Below are 6000 nucleotides of genomic sequence, written 5' to 3' on the forward strand. Positions count from 1 at the left end.
AATAACAAGTGTTGGTGAGGATGTGGAGAAATTACAAGTCTCATATATTGCTAGGAAGGTTGTAAAATGGTGGAGCTGCTTTGGAAAACCATTTGGCAGTTCCTCAAAATGTTGAACATGAAATTACCATATGATTCAGTAATTCCACTCCTAGGCATAAACCCAAGAAAATTGAAAGCATATGTCCCACACAAATCTGTACACAAGTGTTCATAGCATCATTATTAATAATAGCCAAAAAGTAGAAATAATCCAAATGTCCATCAACTGATGAATGGATAAACAAAAGGTGGAACATCCATACAATGGAATACTATTCAGCCATCAAAAGGAGTGAAGCACTGATACGTGCTACAACATGGAAGAACCCTGAAAATATGCTAAGCGAAAGCCAGACACAAAAGGTCATATAAGCTATGACTCCATTTATATGAAATGTCCAGAATAGGCAAATCCATAGGAACAGAACATAGATTAGTGGTTACCAGGGCCTAATTGCTAATGGGTATGGGGTTTCCTTTAGGGGCGATGAAGATGTTATGTAATTAAATAGTGGTGATGGCTGCACAACTCCATAAATATAGTAAAAACCACTCAATTGTATGCTTTAAAACCATGAATTTTATGGTATGTGAATCATATTTCAATAAAGCTGATATTTTTTAAAAATGTAAGTGCACATACCCTGCAAGGAATTTTTCCTATGGATGTAGCTGGATAGGGGGTAAAGAGCTCTGGAGTATTTGTTGCAGTATTGAATGTAATGGCAGTGATCTTAGTAGGGCACCCACACAATGGAACATTATGCAGCCAAGAGAAATGATGAGCTAGACCTGAGTGTATTGATGTGAAGGGCTGTCAATAGTATGTGTTGTTTGAAATGATACACAAGAAACTTGGCAGTGATCACCTTTGGGGAATAGGAATGAGGGGAAGTATCTTTCTCTGCTGTTATTACAATGAGCTTATATTACTCTTATGAAAAGGAAAGCCAACATGCACTTTAGCTCTAGAACTGAGGTGTGCGCAACATGGAGGGGTGGCGTGTCCTGTGTTCTAGAGCAGTGCAGCTCGGAGTAGGCTCCACAGCTGTTCCTGGTCCACTACCAGATACAAGTAGAAATGGAGAGCCAGCATTGAGAAACTTACAGCCAGGCCCAGTCATTTTACTCCTGACCCTAATAATAAAAAATTGAGTTTGTATTTTATAGGTCTTTTTTATTTCATTTTTCTAGTAACTAGTTTTTATTTCACAAAAACATCAGTCCATAACAGATTGGAAATTTTAAAAAGTCATTCTTCACTACAGGAGTATGAGGGCATACTTTTAGGAATGTGACATAAGAAAGCGTTAGCACTGTTGACTACAGACACTAAGTAGCTGAGATCATACTGTGTGATACTTTTAGATTCTGCTTTATTCATTTAGCCATGGAAAACATTTTTCCATTTCTTTAAAATTTCTTCAAAAACGTTATTAATTTTTATAATATAGCCCCTATGTCTAATGTGTTTAACATTCCTACAATATTGAGTAGGTGTTCTCCATTTTCACTATTGTCTATAATTCTGTAATGGATATCTTTGTGTATGAGATCTTTATTTACATTTCTAATGATCTCTTTAGAACAGAATGCTAGAACAGAAATTACTAGATCAAAGAGCATGAACTTTAAAATTTTTTTCCTGATTATAATACATATTCATTGTAGAAAACTTAGAAAATATTTAAAAGTTTTAAAAAGTAAAAATAATTCATGATACTATCATAAAGTGATAACCACTTGTAACATTTTGATGTATTTTCTTCCAATCATATTCGTAATTAGAAACACACTATGCATCTTATTTTGTAACCTACTTTTTCGGCCTATATTGTAAACATTTCCCCATGTCAAATGGGATAGGCTATAATTTACTTAATCCATCCACTATAAAATAACCATCAAGATGGTTTAAGTTTTGCTATATGAAAGAATGCCGTGTTGCAAGTCCTTTGTGGTGGTCATCTGTTGGGGTTGTTCTCTCTGGGTTCGTTCCTTTAGGGAGCCAATCCTCCCTCCCTCCATGTGTCTGGTGGGGTTAACAGTTAGCAGAATCTGCCTCCCACTGACTAGGACCTGGGGCTCAGGATTCTGGAGCAGACACTCAGACTCCCTTCCCCTCTGCTGTGGGAATCTGAATCCCGAGGGAGCCACCCAGGAAGGGAAGCCAGTTGGAGCTGAGTCACCAGCTGGTAGCACCCTGGAGAGACAGCCACCAGTTTCTGGCACTGAGATCCCCAGAGGGGTCAGCATGGCATCTTTCCCAGGTCAAGTCATCTCACTCCTTACAACCCTGAGTGCTCCTCAGCATCTCCCAACAAATTCCCCAATTGCTGAAGTGCTTCAGCAACATGTTTTGTTTACAAAGATTCCTTCCTGATTCATCCTTGTACCTAAACCTTTGTGCCTGTGTTTATTTCCCTGGATTATATTTCTAGAAGGGAAGTTGCTGTGTCAAAGGGTATGCACTTTGTAAAGGACCTTTTTACATGTGTCCTAATGTTCTCCAGAAAATCCGTATCTATTAACAGAGGGCACAGAAGGTGAAAGAAAACTGGTACACCCTACAAGGGCCAGTGGTCCAGGGTCCAGAAAGAAGCCCAGCCTGACTCTTGCAAATCAACACAAACCTGCCCTTGCTGAGGCCTGCCAGACCTCTCAGTTGCCTTCCCACCAGTGTAGCGTAAGAAGGCCCCTTTATCCGCAAGGAACACGCACATTTAAAAAACACGATCGCCAAATGCAATGTGGTACCCTGGACTGGATCCTGGGACAGAAAAAAAGGACACTAATGGGAAAACTGGTGAAATCAAAGTCTGGAGTTTAGTTAACAGTAATATGTTAATATTGGTTTCTTAGTTTTGACAAATGTACCGTGGTAATGTAAGATGTTAACCTTATGGAAACTGGGTGAGGGGTATACAGGAACTCTGTACTGTTTTTGTAACTTTTCTGTAAATTTAAAACTATTCCAAAATTAAAAGTTTATTTAAAACTGTACTGCACCAATTTATAGTCCCACTAAGAGGGCACAGAAGTGTTAGTCTTACCACAACCTTGCCAGCAGCAAGTATTTTTAAAAATTCAGTCCTTCAACAAATATTTATTAAGCGCCCTTTGTGTGCCAGGCACTATCCTAGGTACTCGGGAGCCATCATTAAACAAAGCAGACATAGATCAACGCCCTCATGGAGCTGACACTGCGGCAGGGAGAGACAGATACTTTAGTATGTTAGAAGTAATAAATGCTGTGGAAAAAGGTAAGAACAGAATAAGAGACAACATGGGTGAAGGAAAAGAATGAGGGGTGGGCTGCAATTTTAAATAGGGTGATCAGGAGAACCTTCATTGAGGAGGAGACATCTCAGTGATGACCTAAAGGAAGTGAAGAGGTGAGCCATGTGGTTAACCAGAGAAAAGGTTTGAGAGGTAAGGTGGAAGACAGATCATGTATGGCCCTATAGGTGCCATACAAGGTGTGGCAGAGACCAGCAATCACTCACCAAAATCCCCGTTTACTCTGCTACATTTCCCAGCCCCTTGCAGTTAGGCAGGACTGCACGACAAGTTTGGGCCAATGAAATACGAGTGGAAGTGTAGCGCGTCATTTCTGGGTTCAGGCAGTCAAAATCCCATATGTGATTCTCTGGCCTTTCTTTCCCTGATGTGGTATCTGTGTTCCAGATGGTACAGCTTACAAGATGGTAGAGCCTCCATCAGCCTGGGTCCCTGAGTGACTATGTGGAGCAGAACCTCCCCTGCTAACCTGTATGTGATACGTGTCTGCTGAGTCGCCAACTGGTAGCACCTGGAGAGATGGCCACTGCCTGGCACTGAGACTCTTATTATGTTAAGGTACTGAGATTTGGGGGTGGTTATCACGCAGCACAGCTTAGCCCATCTAGCCTGATACAGAAGGACTTGGCTTCTACTGTGTTAACTGAGTTGACTGTTGTTCCTTAGAAAAATGCAAGCATCATTGCTTAGTTTTAATTTCTTTGATAATTAGTAGATGTAGCAGATTGTATTTTCTAAAATGGTCATAACAAAATCCCCCCTGCCCCATGCTCTTCTTATCGTGGCATTGGTACTCCTCCCATTGAGAGGTGGCATCTATGTTCCCTCCCCTTGAATCTGGGTGGGCCTGTAACTACAGTGAAAGTGAGGTTATGTGACTTCTGAAGCTAGGTCATAAAAAATGACATGGCTTCCATCTGGTCCTGTTGGGACATTTGCTCTTGGAAGCCTATTGCCATGCTATGAGGATGCTGAGGTCACATGGAGAAGTCAGGTGTAGGTGTTCCAGGTGACCTTCCCAGCTGAGGTCCTAGCTGACAACCAGACACGTGAGGCAAGCCTTTGAGATGACTCTGGCCACTGTCTACCCACAAGCACGCAAGAGACCCTAGGAGAGAACCGCCTAGCCAAGCTCAGTCAGCACAGAACCATAATAATAATAATAATGTTGTTTTAAGCCACTAGGTGTGAAGGGGGTTTGTTACATAGCAATAGACAACTGGAAGAGTGAAGCTGAACATTTTCACTATTTTTATCTAATATATTGATGAGTTTTTACACCAAGATGCCACCTCCTTGATTGACAAGCCTGCTTTTTCTCTTTCCAGAAAAAGTGCTAAACAGGATGAGGCAGTGGGTGAAACTACCAGAGAGGCCCCTCAAAGCTGACTCAGCTCATTAAGAAGATGTTCTGAGCATAGCTGTTCAAATAACACACTGTAGGTATTCAATAACTATCTGTTAGGGGCCAGCCCGGTGGCGCAAGCGGTTAGGTGCGTGCGCTCCGCATTGGCGGCCTGGGGTTTGCCAGTTCGGATCCCAGGCACGCACTGACACACCGCTTGTCAAGCAATGCTGTGGCGGCATCCCATATAAAGTAGAGGAAGATGGGCATGGATGTTAGCCCAGGGCCAGTCTTCCTCAGCAAAAAGAGGAGGATTGGCAGATGATAGCTGAGGGCCAATCTTCCTCACACACACACAAAAAATAACTATCTGTTAAATGAATGAATAATGCTGTCCATGGCGGGGCAGGGGTGGGGATGAGGGGTATGGGAAGAAGTTAGTCAAAGGATACAAACTTCCAGTTATAACAGGAATAAGTTCTGGGCATCTATTGCCTCATGGTGACTATAGTTAAGAATACTGTATTGTAAGGGCCGGCCGCGTGGCGTAGTGGTTAAGTGCACACGCTCTGCTGCTGGCAGCCCAGGTTCCGATCCCGGGTGCACACCGACGCACTGCTTGTCAGGCCCTGCTGTGGCGGCGTCCCATATAAAGTGGAGGAAGATAGGCATGGATGTTACCTCAGGGCCAGTCTTCCTCAGCAAAAAGAGGAGGACTGGCATAGATGTTAGCTCAGGGCTGATCTTCCTCACCAAAAAAAAAGAATACTGTATTATATACTTGAAAGTTGCTAAGACAGTAGATCTTAAATGTTCCCACCACATACACACACACACACACAAAGGCAATTCTGTGAGGCGATGGAGGTTAAACTAACCCTATTGTAATAATAATTTCACAGCAGATACATGTATCAAATCATCACATTATACACCTTAAACTTATACAATGTTATATGTCAATTATATCTCAATAAAGCTGGAATAATAATAATAATGCTGTCCACAATTCTGCATCTTATTTAAAATATAATCAACCTAATTAAATGCTTTCATGAAATTCAGATACATTATGCAACATTCCCCAGAAATACTAATCTAGTAAACCCTTTTATCATAAAAGGCTTACAGCAATGTTTTACTTGTTTTCTCTTCCTTTTTCTTCTCTTTTGTTTCCTTTTCATTAAACAAATAGAATAAGTATATACCACCTCAACGTAAAAGATTCAAGTAATACACAGGAAGGTAAGGTAAAACATATCTGCACCCCATTTTCCCCAGAGGCAAGCCTTGTGGGTATAGATCCAGGCCTTC

Source organism: Ceratotherium simum, chromosome 2 (genome assembly GCF_057802395.1).
Source record: "Ceratotherium simum simum isolate JZ-2026a chromosome 2, ASM5780239v1, whole genome shotgun sequence".
NCBI lineage: Eukaryota > Metazoa > Chordata > Mammalia > Perissodactyla > Rhinocerotidae > Ceratotherium > Ceratotherium simum.